This window comes from Chenopodium album, chromosome 1 (genome assembly GCF_948465745.1).
Source record: "Chenopodium album chromosome 1, dcCheAlbu1.1, whole genome shotgun sequence".
Lineage (NCBI taxonomy): Eukaryota > Viridiplantae > Streptophyta > Magnoliopsida > Caryophyllales > Amaranthaceae > Chenopodium > Chenopodium album.
The window spans coordinates 71,151,571-71,165,305 of NC_137834.1; positions in this window are offsets into that span (position 1 = coordinate 71,151,571).

Consider the following 13,735-nt stretch of genomic DNA (forward strand, 5'->3'; position numbering starts at 1 on the left):
CACTTTGTACATTATTCACAATTTATGAATTTATTAGTGTGTATTAGTGTGTGCTTGAGACTCATTGTGTGTGATTGTGTATTTATTAATGAAGCTAAAAAAGTAAGTGGAGGGTACCGACCTTTGATAGACGAATAAGCTAGTCGTTAATTACTTATCCCAAATTAAAACACTATTTATAAAATCCTAAACCAACCTAAAACAAGTATAGGTAAGTATAGGGTTGAACCCAAAGGAGTTAGTTGGTGTTCTCTTTAGCCTAAATCAAGCTATTTCGGAGATTGAAGTGAGAAAATGGTTGGTGTTATGATAGAAAAATTAGACTAATCAAGTAATTCAATAAGCTAAATGTTAGGGATATTGGTTCCACATGCTAATTCAATAATCGTGCTAATCGACAATTTTTTCGTTTGATTCAAGCATTGCAAAGGACAAACAATAGTAGCAATCAAGAGAATTCAAGAGCTATCTCCGAGAGGCCAACTAGGGGTCACTATCAATGGCTAATCAAGGAAATTCACAATCAAACTCAATCAATTAAAACAATTCTCAAATTGATGGGTCATGTCATTAAGAAATTCAATGCAATCTAGATTAATCTTATAGGTTGATCATTCCTAATCTAATTAATCACATGCAAAACTATGTCAACCAATTTAATTGCAACAATTCAATCAATCAAAGATCATCAACTAGCACAAATTATCAATCAAGCATGCTTCCCCTTCTCCCTAGCAACTAATCTACTCACTAATCATGGTGTAACTCAAGAACAAATCACTAGAATTATTATTGATCATCATTATAAATCAAAATCAAGAGAAAGAAATATCAACTACAATATCAAATTAAAATCCAAGCAATATAAACAATCAAAGATGAAACTAAATCAATCAAGTAAGAGATGAACTAGAAGAAGAAAATCTTACTAACATTAATGATTGAAAATGAAGAAATCCAAGCTCAATTGATCCAATGTTGAAATACAAATCCAATACCAAGAACTTCTCTCTAACTTCTCTCTCTAAAATTAAGCTAATGAAAAGTTATCTAAAAGTTATCTTCAAAAAGGAATTACAAGTGTATTTATAGGCAAAGAAGAAAAACGGGATTCCCGCGCCCTCTTCAACAAACCCTGCACCCGCAGAAAAATGGGTACGGAACCCATTAAAAACTCCGCGGGCTTTCAGGGCAACATCCGCGCTCGCGGGTCTTCTAGCCCGCGCTCGCGGCAAAAGCACCCGCGCCCGCGGCAAAAGCGCGGCGAATCCCCTGCTCCCAAAGGATGATCAGAGGGCCGCGGTCTCTCTGGTACGAGCGGGCTCTCCAATCTACCCGCGCCCGCGGCTAGCCCGCGGCCAGACCGCGGAGAGTTCCTGGTCGAAATCTGCCAATTTGGTGCATAAGAGCCCGCGCCCGCGACCTTTAGTACCTGGCCCGCGGCAGAGTAGCAGGGCTTGATGCCCTCTCCATGCCCTCTCTGAGCCGATTATTTCTCCCTTGCTTAGTCAATATAGCCCATCTTGATTCCCTTGCAAAGACAAATCCTAGGTACCTACAAGAACAAACAACGAAAAGGAAAAAAAGGGAAAAAGAACCAAATAAAAGGAAAACACAAAGAAAACACGAAAAACACAAGGAAAGAAAGAAAGAAAGGGATTAAAGGAAAAAGGACCAATAATAAGATAGTCCACAACCACAAGTATGAATTGATTACCATATGAAGATTGGAATGGTCCCATGAAGTTAATCCCCCAAACATCGAACACCTCTAACTCAAGAATGGGCTATTGAGGCATCTCATTCCTCTTGGAGATATTTCCAACCCTTTGACATCGGTCGCATGAATTTAAAAAGCCCCATGAATCTTTGAAGAGATGCGGCCACCACAAACCACATTGAAGAACCTTAGTGGTAGTTTTTGAAATGCCCATATGACCGCCACTTAGATCCGAATGGCACATCTTTAGAACACTTGGCACCTCTTCATTCGGGACACAACGCCGAAGCAAGCCATCCACCCCACGTTTATACAAGATTGGTTCATCCCACAAGTTATGTCTTGCCTCCCTCTTGAGCTTCTTCTTTTGGTTCTTGGAGAAAGAAGGTGGAAACTCCCCACATGCTAGAAAGTTCACCAAGTCGGCATACCATGGGAAATCCTTAACCTTAATGGCATATAAGACATAATCAAGCATTCTATCTACAATTGGTAGACCATCATCATGAATTTGATCACCCTCAAGACGAGAAAGATGGTCCGCCACAACATTTTCCGCACCCTTCTTATCCCTAATCTCTATTTCAAAAGTTTGTAATTCAAGAACCCAACGAATTAACCTTGGCTTGGACTCTTTCTTGGCAAAGAGATATTTGAGAGCCGCAGGATGCGTGAAGACAATGGTCTTGGAACCCAACAAATAACACCGGAATTTCTCGAAAGAGTGAACAATGGCCAATAATTCTTTTTCCGTTGTTGTGTAATTCTTTTGGGCCCCATTTAGCGTCTTGGACATATAATAAATGACATAAATCCTCTTGTCCACACGTTGTCCCAAAACACCTCCAATTGCCCAATCACTAGCATCACACATCAATTCAAAAGGTAGATCCCATCTTGGGGCTTGAACAATGGGGGTAGAGATTAGGGCCTTCTTCAATCTATTAAATGCTTCCAAGCATTTATCATCAAAAACAAACTCAACATCTTTTTGAAGAAGATCATTGAGAGGCTTGGCAATGAGTGAGATATCCTTGATGAATCTTCTATAGAAACCCGCATGACCCAAAAATGATCTCACTCCCTTGACATTCAACGGAGGTGGAAGCTTCTCAATAACCTCAATTTTTGCATTATCCACCTCTATTCCTTTATGAGAGAACTTATGCCCAAGCACTATCCCTTCCTCCACCATGAAATGACATTTCTCCCAATTCAAGACAAGATTAACCTTTACACACCGAGCCAAACATTTCTCAAGATTAACTAGGCACTCTTCAAATGAAACCCCACCTACGGAGAAATCATCCATAAAAACCTCCATTTCTTCCTCCAACATGTCTCCAAAAATGCTCATCATGCAGCTTTGGAAAGTTGCGGGAGCATTACAAAGGCCAAAGGGCATTCTCCTATAGGCAAAGGTCCCATAGGGGCATGTAAATGTTGTCTTCTCTTGATCTTCAGGGTGGATTGGAATTTTGAAAAATCCCGAATAGCCATCAAGGAAGCAATAGAACTTTTGCCTTGTTAGTCTCTCTAACATTTGATCAATGAATGGAAGGGGAAAGTGATCCTTTTTGGTGGATGTATTTAGACGTCTATAGTCTATACACATCCTCCAACCGATGACCGTCCTAGTTGGAATGAGCTCACCACTCTCATTCTTGACTACGGTCATACCCCCCTTCTTAGGAACGACATGAAAGGGAAAAAACCACCTAGAGCTTGAGATGGGGAATATGATTCCCGCATCCAAGAGCTTGGTGATCTCTTTTTTCACCACCTATCCCATTTGAGGGTGTAGCTTTTTTTGTTGTTCAATAGAAGGAAGGGTGCCTTCCTCAAGCGTTATGTGGTGCGTACACAAAGCGGGGCTTATACCTTTAAGATCATCTATAGTATAGCTCGAAGCACCTTGGTGCTTTCTCAAGACACAACATAACGCTTTAGCTTGGGTCTCGCTCAAGGATGCACTAACAATTACGAGGTAAGTGGAATTTGGGCCTAAGAATTCATACCTAAGGTGTGATGGTAGAGGTTTGAGCTCTACCATAGGCACACCGTTACCTTCTTTTGTTGCGGCCGCTTGCAAAGCTTCATGGCTTGAGATCTTCAAGCACAATTGTTCATCCACTTCCTCCATGCTTCCATTAAGCAATTCCTCATACAATGCTACCTCCTTACATGGTACACCTAGCTTGTCTTTGTTCAACAAAACATTCTCAAGAGCATCGTTAGAGGTGAGCAAGTGCTCATGCATGGAAGACACAACATGATCATGAGAGTTAATCATCATGAAATTTTCAAGAGAAGAAACATGGATATTTCATGTTGTCATTCAAATTGAATTCTATGACCTCGTCTCCTACCTTAAGGGAAATCTTTGCACACTTTACATCTATCATAGCACCCGAGGTAGGAAGAAAGGGTCTACCTAGAATAATTGGAATGGTAGTGTAGGGAATAATTTCAAGCTTTAATCCCACTAGCTTGAACCCCACTGTGATCATACACTAAAGTATGGTGGCGTCCAAAAGGGAAGAAGATAGAGAAAAAGAGTCGCCAACAAGTTTTTTTAAGAACTTGTAAACCGTTCACAGGATGAAGGTTACACCCCTTCACGATCCAAGAGATCGTAAACTCCATTAGGTCTAGAACGAAATAAGGGTTCGGGGATGAAGGTACAAATCCAACCTAAAAGAGATTGAACCTGCCCTAATAATAGGCCTCTACTTTATTCTGATCGTATTCATGTGCGCTTTTTAATTAACATGCAATCAATAAGATTAACCCCAAACCTGTTTATCTATGTTGGTTGAATATTAATGCACAAACAAATCTATTATTGGCGATCACTTGAATTATAATCACAATTAACCTAAACAAGATTATTATTTATCGTATTAAGCGTGATTACAAGTACGAATTCCCTTTAAACATGCATAAAAGGCGCGATCAAGCAATAACAATAAATAATCAAGCAACAATAATAATAATAATAATAATAATAATGATAATAATAATAATAATAATAATAATAATAATAATAATAATAATAATAATAATAATAATAATAATAATAATAATAATAATAATAATAATAATAATAATCACGATAACGAATATCATAATCATAGCAATCATAATTAATAATAATAATCATAATAATATTCATGTTAAAGCATAATAAAAGTAAGATCCTAGGCATAATACTAACAAGATTAATAACAAACCCTAGCATGTCACTAAGCAATAAGAATCAAATCTTTAAACCTAACATGATACTAAAAATCATAAATATTAGGAAGAACATAAAAGGCATTATACTTTTAATCATACTTAATGTTAAAGTTACCCTAGACATGATATTAGGAATCAAAATCAATCTAAGCATGATTTCTATATCATAATATCAATAAAAACCATTAAAGCACTTACTTTGATGGCTCGTACCTCTTTCTAATAACAAAATACACACGTTAATAACTTCAAGGAAAATAATAAACAAACAATTAAATTAAATAATTGAAAGAGAGATTTGGGACCAAACCCTCAGAAATTAAACCTTTCACGTCTAGGGCGAAGGCAACTTCGAATATGACTAGGTGTTTCTAGATCTTGCGAATGCGGAATTTTGTATGAAAACACAAAGTTTAGAAAAAGATGAATGAGAGAGATGAATGATTTAGAGAATGCTAAATAAAGACTTATGAATTGGTGAACGATAGATGTAGATGATTATCGTTGGGAATTGGTGAATTGAAATAAGAATTGATGAAATCTGGTTCTCGAAAACGGAGATTTAATACGTTATTTATAAAGAAAATAAGCCAAAAAGATAAAATTAACAAAACAGAGTCTGGCACACGCAAAAGGAGGTTGGCTCACGCAAAACAGAGCTGGCGCCAGCACCAGCTAATTGGCGCCAATGGCTGGCGCCAGGTGCCAGGCCTGGTTCTAGGCGCTGATTTAATAAATTCACGCGTTTTTGTTTTTATAATATCTTTTGATTCGGAAGTCCAAATAAGGCATAAGACTTTATCAGATCTTAAAGTCTACTTTCCAACCTAATTAAAATAAGATTAAAATATTTTGTAGATAAAAAGATATGGCCAAAATAGTGGAAGGGTGTCAGTTTTGGATAAAGTATCATGTCTCATCCATAACTTTTTCGTTATAACTCGGATTTATATTATAATATATCATTGGAAAGATAATTTAAAGATCTATCCAACCATATAAAATTTAGATAAATATTATGAGGCAAGAAAATAAAATCTGAATATATCGCACTTCATACAAAACAAGGATTCTTAAAAGGAGTATTTTTATTCAATTTCAAACTCTTTAAAACATAATTATCAATCCTAACTCCATTAGGATTTTAAAGAACCTCCTAGAGTATTCTAAAAGACTATAATCAATCCAAATAGCTTTAGAAATGATAATTAATAATAGGCCCTCCTATAGATCATTGGGCCGCATATTAGACTCAAACCGGGCCTAGTTTGGTAAATTGGCCATAATTTCCTCAATATTAATCAGAATTGGGCTTATAATATATCGTTGGAAAGGTCTTTGCAAGCCCCATCCAACTACACCACTATTGGACCCATATCATGGACCAACCAAACTGCATTGTCTGTATTCTTAAAATAAGTTTTCAAAAATAGAGAGAAGAGAAAAGAATTAAAACTATCCGCAACACTAAACTTTCCACACTTTAACTTCATTCGATTATGATTCGACGTGAAAGTTACTCATCACTGGGTTTGGTTTTGGGGAGACACAAATGGGTGTCTACAGAAGCCCCCACTTTGACTGAGTTTGGAGAAATGCAAGTTTCAAAAACGAAAGTCAAAGTATCGATAGGGACGGAGAATGACTCAGAACGTTCTGCGATCCTAAATCACTCTTGTAACGCTAATACCTGCAAAACTAGCATTAGTTAAACAAATAAAAGAGTTAAGAAACGCGTATCTTGCACCGTCGAGCACACGTCTCTGAAAGTAACCGATTTGCTCCTGCATTGCTGTTTTGATGACCTCCTGCAAGCTAGAGAATTCCATCCCGCTTGAAAACTGCTACGCCTGTAACTGCTTTCAAATTAGAAGATCGCTTCGCCTGAAATGATCCTTCTCCGCTTTGATAATATTCCACATCCAAGAAAATACCATCGAAGATTGCTTCTCTTGAAACAGTCCTCATCCGCATTGATAATATTCCACATCAAAGGGAATACCATTGAAGATTGCTTCTCTTGAAACAATCCTCAATTGTTTGTGACAACTCTCCACAATCTAGGGAACGCCATCTTGCTGATTGTTTTGACGATCTTCCGCAATCTAGGGAACGCCGTCGATCACTGTTGCTACATCTCGAGCCTTTTCTTGAATCATAGTGACAACCTTTCCAATCATAGCAAAAGTCGTCGAAAACCGCCTCATCATGAACCGCTCCTCTCATATCTTGGCGACAACCTCCACAATCTTAGCGAACGCCGTCGAAGACCGCCCATCTCGTGCCATCTTCTCAAATCTCGGGTGACAACCTCCACAATCTTAGCGAATGCCGTCGAAGACCACCCATCTCGTGCTATCTTCTCAAATCTTGGGTGACAACCTCCACAATCTTAGCGAATGCCGTCGAAGACCGCCCATCTCGTGCTATCTTCTCAAATCTTTGGTGACAACATCCACAATCTTAGCGAATGCCGTCGAAAATAACTTTACTTGAAGTCATCCTCAGTTGTTGCGATAATATTCCAAAGAAAATTGTCGAAGACCAACACTTGTCGATCTTTAAAGCTCGCTCGAACTTTGCTTCCGCTATGCCTGTACGTCGGCGCTTTCGTTGCTTTCAACCTATACGTCGGTGCCTTTTCTGCTTTAGAGCCAATGCTTAGGCGCTTTAAGCTAAGTGAGACGATCTTTCATCAGGTCGATCACTTATTTGTTGTTGTAATCAAATCGACTACTTAATCATGTCAAATTGCTCACAGGGGCTAACTGGTGTACCAAGGAACCCGAAATTGTTGTATGAGGTCGAAATCATCTTTCTAAGAGGCTTCGATCTCTATCGCTGCTGAAATATCTCTGTCGCCAAGAATTGACTCTGTCGCCGAACGCTGTGATAGGGTCTTCCCTGTTCTGCTACACCTATATTTATTTTTTACTATAGAACTTTGCCAATTTATTTAATTATCTTAGGGTTGACCTAAGGTTTAGCATTGCTTGACTCATCGACTTGACACGACTCAAGGTATAAACTTGACTCTCTGTGATTGACTGACTCGAGGTTGACTCGACTCAAACTGTTTGACACATGTCTTAGACTCAAATCAAAGTGAAATGATACGTGTGACTCATGACCCTTGTGTGCATAGTGTTGACTCAAAAAAGCAAAAAAAAATTTCCGTCATTTTTGTGGAGGGTACCGACTTTCTCCCGAAAACGAAAGACGCGAAAAAAGAATCGAAGTGTGAAGGTGCATGTTGAATGAGCTTAGTCAAATGTTGTTTGATACTATCTCTCAAGGTGCAAGGATTAATCCATCCTAGGCTATCTCAATGGTTGACTCAATGATGAAAGCATTTGGGTAACTTAGGCACGGAGGCTAAACACTTCGTACTTCGATGTAATGACAATTATGAGTGATGAGTGATGTTCATATGAAAAGGCATGCTTCAGCGTTAAGATTCCATGACAAGGGGTTCCTAAGGGGTGTAAACTTGGTCATGTATCTGTGCAATGTTTGAAAGTGACACTAAAGCTAAGCCGCAAGAGCTAAGTGTGTGAAAAGATGTTATTTGTTAAAAGAGTCAAATGGTGGTGACTCTTAGGCTAGGTAAGCTAATGATGTAGGGATCAAGCCCCCAAGTCTAGCTGTAAATGAATAGGGATGAGCATAGGAAATCCCTTGATATAATCATGGTGTAAGTGTGTGAATGTGAATATGAATGCATTTTTATTACGGCCGCACCTCGATGTGAGGTTGCCTACGTATCCGTTAGGAATCAGGCCGAACGTAGCTCTAGCCGAACCTCGCACAAGTGTGTATACCTCAAAAAGTTCTTTTTAAGGGTTGTAACGTGGTTAGGCTAAAGGTTTGAAGAAGAAGGGGATAAAGGCTCAAGACCCTAGATAAGCCCCCAAGGTGTGCAACCTTGCTTTTGAATATTTGTATTTTCATGCTTGAGGTTTTCTACTCTTTTTTTAGCTCTTTCTTTTACTCTAGCTTTTATTTCATTTTTATAAGTGTGAGAAATCTCGATCATGCGGTCGATCACTCACTTGGCATTCATGTTTCTCAGGCACGGTACCGAGCACTCGATAAGAGACGCAATCTGAGACGTGTTCTTATCGAAGATATTTTTATATCAAAGACATTGGAACACTTGCCCTTTTGTACACTTTTATTTATTTTTTTTTGCTTTTGCTCATTTTTGCTATTTTAATTTTTTGAATCACTCAAGCTCTTTTTTAGAATTGCATATGTTGCACACCATCCCATCCCATGGTTAGGTAGATGTAGGTTGAAAAAAGAAGGGTCTATCGTTAGACGAGGCTCAAAGTGGTTTATGAAGAAAGGATTGTATAATTGAAGGGTGAAATGTAATATGATATAGCTACAAGGGGTGCCTTAAATCATTGGTATACCTTGTGCTCAATTCGACATGGTTTTTTTATTTATTTTTTTTTTTAAATGCAATGCAATGTGATGATCATATATAAGGAAATAAATGCTCATTTTATTAAAAAAAGGAAAAGAATCTACAAAATTCATCTAAAGGAAAAGAAAAGGTGCCTATGCTATACTTATTGGGGAAAAGAAAAAAATTAAAAAGAAATAGAAAAAGAGGTCATGAAATCTTGTCGTTGAAGCTCGCCTCTGTCTTGTGTTGTTTGCTCCGACATCATCCAGTCTTCTCGCTAGCTAGAGACAATAGGATCTTATTTTCCTCTATGAGATCTTGAATGAGGTTTTGAAACCTGTAGCATTCATAAATAGTATGACCGCGCCCTCGATGGTACTTGCAATAGGAGCTTGGATTCCATCTCGAAGATCGATTTTCTGGTGTTGGATCCTCGGTAGGGCCAATAGGTTTGATTAATCCTCGATCAAAGAGACAATCGAAAGCAGCATCGTAGGTCATTCCAATGGGTGTGAACTCTCTCCTGGGTTTCCTTTTAGATCCTTGATTGTCCATGGCTAAGACACCATTATGGTCAAAGGTACTAACATTATTACTAGAGTGGGCGTTTTCGGAAGAAGAAGGATTGTCATTCTTCTTTCCTTTCCAGCCACCGTGGTTACTATTGTTTGTAGCTTTTTGCTTTCCGAGGTCATCTTCGATTTCAATTCCGATGTCTTAAACAGCCTTGAAAGTATTCAAGTTGTGTTGATATTTTAAGTGCTTTGAATACTATTCTTGGAGATTCTTGATAAACATCCTCACAGACTCCTTTTCGGTGGGGACCTCAATCATCTTGGCGGAAGTTTCCCTCCATTTATTAAAGAAAGAAGTAAAGCCTTCATTCTCTTTTTATCTTAGCATCTCAAGTTGTCTATGGTCGGTTTCAACTTGGATATTGCACTTGTACCTATCAACGAAAGCGTTTACTATCGATTCCCAGGTAGAGGTTTTCTCCTTGTTAGGGAGAAGAACCATTGTTGGCAAACGGTTTCAAGAGATAGTGGGAACGGAGAGGGAAAAACCTTCTTATCGATACCCTTAATACTCAATATGGTTTCGAAAGCTCTTAAATGGAAGTAAGGGTTTTCTGTTGCCTTGAATTTAGGGATGTCAGTGGCTTTGAAATTATGCGGAAGAAGTTCCTTGTCCAGCGAGACCCCTTGTGAACTCATGCCCTAAAATTTATAATCACTAGATAGCTTCCTCAAACTTTCTTGCATGAGGTTCATTTGTTGTTGCTTCACGGGATCATCGATCTTGAGGGTTAAAGCCTTTAACGTCTCAGTCACGTTAGTCAATTGACCCCTAAGTTCATTAACTTCCTCTTGAGTTGCCATTATCTTCTTAGCCTTCCTCTTTTGACGAATCGGTTTATCAAAAAGTGAGACTTGAACAAAGAGGTTGTCCTTGATTAATCGCCCTTCTCTCCTTGACCAAGTACTGTGGAAAAGGAATTTGGGGATATTCATTGTTAATTATTTGACTCAAACTTTATTCAACATGCAATGGATGGAAGAAGTGAAGAAAGATTGAATAGAATGTGAAGAAAAATGATGTAGATGGAGGGATATGAAGAATTAGGAATAGGATGTACCCCCCACTCAAATGACGGAAAGACCGACTCATGCATGAACCTAAGACATGGTCACGGTGATGTATATTCAAATTGTGTGCTAAGACTAGTGAGTGTAGATGGTACGTTAAGACTCGTGTCATGACCATGTGGCTAGACTATGTGACTAGACTCAAGCAAAGACTAAGTTAAGACTTCACGTATATGCATTAAACTTGACAGACTGTGGTATTTTAGTCATAACTTTTGGTTTGTGACTCTTAGTTCTTTCTAGAACTTCAGCTATGGCCAAAACAACTTGACGTTTGTGCAGTATACGGGAATAAAAAAACCGGGTTGACTTAAAGGAACTATGACTCAATTATATATTTATTTATTAGCTCAAATTAATTAATAAATTAATAAAATAAAGTCCTTTAGTCATTAATTAGTTTATTTAGTCTTAATCACAAGTCAAACAAACGGTTAGGAAAAACACAGAGAGTATGCACAACAAATAATGCACAATTAGTCAAGTAGGCACAATATGATGCAATGAGTTTGCAACCTAACCATGGCTCTAGTTCTCTAAAGTTCGGGATATGGTTTAGTCAATAGAGGGTCCATGGTTAATTTTCTAGATGCACCGCGCGGAAGCCTAACCGTGAAGGGTTGGCGTGAGTGGATGGGACACCGCGAGTTTTAGAAAAAATTCACTTCCATGGTTTGGTGAATTCAACATCTCGGATGTACCCTTTGTTGCACGGAGCGTTCAATCGGGTAGATGGAGCATGAATTCCCAGAGGGTTATGTCCATATGTAGAACACATATGGGTTTCAGAAAAGTGAGAAAAAATTCAATCAGGAAGTAGGATCGAGCAAACAATAGGAAAAACCGGTCGAAATTAGAGCGCATATTTCTGGCTCGGTATTAGGAGAAATTGGCGCCAGCAATCAGAGACTGGCGCCAGCTTTTAACTGTAGCGCCTGGCGCCAATACTGGCGTCTGGCGCTACGGTTAAAATGCTGGCGCCAATGCTCTGGCCCCTAACGCTACTTCCCACATGCCTCAGCAGCTTTCTGTGCTCGATAAAATTTTCCAGTTTCGCGCGGTGTTATTTCGGTCCTAGATATGAAAGATATTTCTCAAATTTCCTACGTGTAAAATCTTATGTTTTTAACTCATTAAGGATGGTCATTCCAATGAGATCTTTTTTATGCATATGACAATAATGTTAATCAAAATTACGCACAAGAAGTACTTAGAACGTTTCGGGTCTCATCAACTCATTCTAAATCATTGCAAAAACAAATTCAGGAATTAAAATAGAAATCCTCCGCAGTGGAGTTGCCAAAAACTGTGGGGAATTGATTTCAAGCTTTAATCCCACTAGCTTGAACCCCACTGTGATCATACACTAAAGTACGGTGGCGTCCAAAAGGGAAGAAGATAGAGCAAAAGAGTCGCCAACAAGTTTTTTTAGGAACTTGTAAACCATTCACAGGATGAAGGTTACACCCCTTAACGATCCAAGAGATCGTCCACTCCATAAGGTCTAGAACCAAATAAGGGTTCGGGCATGAAGGTACAAATCCAACCTAAAAGAGATTGAACCTGCCCTAATAATAGGCCTCTACTTTATTCTGATCGTATTCATGTGCGCTTTTTAATTAACATGCAATCAATAAGATTAACCCCAAACCTGTTTATCTATGTTGGTTGAATATTAATGCACTAACAAATCTATTATTGGCGATCACTTGAATTATAATCACAATTAACCTAAACAAGATTATTAATTATCTTATTAAGCGTGATTACAAGTACGAATTCCCTTTAAACATGCATAAAAGGCGCGATCAAGCAATAACAATAAATAATCAAGCAACAATAATAATAATAATAATAATAATAATAATAATAATAATAATAATAATAATAATAATAATAATAATAATAATAATAATAATAATAATAATAATAATAATAATAATAATAATAATAATAATAATAATAATAATAATCACGATAACTAATATCATAATTATAGCAATCATAATTAATAATAATAATTATAATAATATTCATGTTAAAGCATAATAAAAGTAAGATCCTAGGCATGATACTAACAAGATTAATAACAAACCTTAGCATGTCACTAAGCAATAAAAATCAAATCTTTAACCCTAACATGATACTAACAATCATAAATATTAGGAAGAACATAAAAGGCATCCTACTTTTAATCATACTTAATATTAAAGTTAACCTAGACATGATACTAGGAATCAAAATCAATCTAAGCATGATTTCTATATCATAATATCAATAAAAACCATTAAAGCACTTACTTTGATGCCTCGTACCTCTTTCTAATAACAAAATACACACGTTAGTAACTTCAAGAAAAATAATAAACAAACAATTAAATTAAATAATTGAAAGAGAGATTTGGGACCAAACCCTCAGAAATTAAACCTTTCACGTCTAGGGCGAAGGCAACTTCGAACATGGCTAGGTGTTTCTAGATCTTGCGAATGCGGAATTTTTTATGTGTAGGGAATAGTTTCAAGCCTTTAAATACCACTAGGTTGAACCCCACTGTGATCATACACTAAAGTACGGTGGCGTCCAAAAGGGAAGAAGATAGAGCAAAAGAGTCGCCAACAAGTTTTTAAGGAACTTGTAAACCGTTCACGAGGGGAAGGTTACACCCCTTAACGATCCAAGAGATCGTCAACTCCATAAGGTCATGAACCAAATAAG